Source organism: Tupaia chinensis, unplaced genomic scaffold, assembly GCF_000334495.1.
Source record: "Tupaia chinensis unplaced genomic scaffold, TupChi_1.0 Scaffold000047_1, whole genome shotgun sequence".
NCBI lineage: Eukaryota > Metazoa > Chordata > Mammalia > Scandentia > Tupaiidae > Tupaia > Tupaia belangeri.
The window spans coordinates 6,703,660-6,705,148 of NW_006159505.1; positions in this window are offsets into that span (position 1 = coordinate 6,703,660).

Consider the following 1,489-nt stretch of genomic DNA (forward strand, 5'->3'; position numbering starts at 1 on the left):
ATGCATACAACTCCATAGCAAAAAAAAAAAATCTTTTTAAATAAACAAATAAATATGTTTCTAAAGGATATGTGTGAGTGGCCAACAGATAAATGAAAAGATGCTCAACAACATTAATCATTAGGAAAATGCAAATCAAAACCATAATGACCTATCATCTCACACTCATTAGAATGGTTACTACCAAAAAGTGGAAAGAGGTCCAGCATCTGTGGTGCAATCAGTAGTGTACTGGCCCCTGACTGCAGGACTAGAAGCTGCACATTGACCATGGTTCAAATCCCTAGCCCAGTCAGCCTGAAAACACATTAGTGCAGGATTGTGGCAGGTTGGAGAACTGGAAGAAGATGATCACAGCATGACTTATCTCTGTGGAGGATATCTCTCTCCCTTCTCTCTCTGTCTCTTTCTCTTATGTACATATCTTATCATTAATAAAATAATAATAGTAATAATAAAAGGTGAGCCAGCAGGTGGCATGGTGGATAAGGTGACTGGATCCCACATGGTCAACTATGCAGTTAAGAGTCCCAGATCTGGCATCTTGGAAAACACACCAGGCATATGTGTGTGTATGCCCAAAATCTTGAGAGGAGAAGGGATTGTAGTGTGGCCATCCACCCTAAGGATACATTATCACCTTTCCTCCCTCTGTCTCCAGCAGAGTGCACACACTCTACAACAAATTTAAAAAAAAAAAAAAAAAAAGAAAAGAAAGAAAAGAAAAGAAAAAAGAAAGGAAGAAAGGAAGGAAGAAGAAAGAAAGAAAGAAAGAAAGAAAGAAAGAAAGAAAGAAAGAAAGAAAGAAAGAAAAGACAAGACAGAAAAGACAAGACAGAAAGAAAAAGAAAGAGAAAAGGTTAAAAGATAACAAATGTTGAAGAGGATGTGGAAAAAAGGGAACCTCTGTTCATGCACCGCTGGTGGGATTGTAAAATGTTACAGCCATTATGGAATGCAGTATGATAGTTAACTCACAAAATTTACAATTATGATCTAGCAATCCCACTTTTGGGTATTTATCAAGAAGAAATAAAATCACTGTCTCAAAGAGATATCTGCACCTCCATGCCCATTGCAGTATTATTTACAATAGCCAAGATGTAAAAACAACCTAGGTGCCTGTTGACAAATGAATGAAGAATGAAAATGTGCATAAATACACTAGGGACTACTACTCAGCCATAAGAAACCTGTCCCTTGTGACATGGATGAACTTACAGAATATCATGCTCAGTGAAGTAAGTCAGATGCAGATCTTACTTGTATGTGGAATCTAAAAAAGTTAAGCTCATAGAAGCAGAGAGTAAACTGACAGTGACCAGGAGTTGGGGGGTGAGGGAAATGGGGAGATGTTGATCAAAGGGTACAAACTTTCCATTATAAGATGAATACATTCTGGGAACCAGCAGTTAGCGTAATGGCTATGTCGCTGGATTCCCTCGTAGTCAACCGCGGTTCGTGTCCCGGACCCGGTGGCTTAGAACTC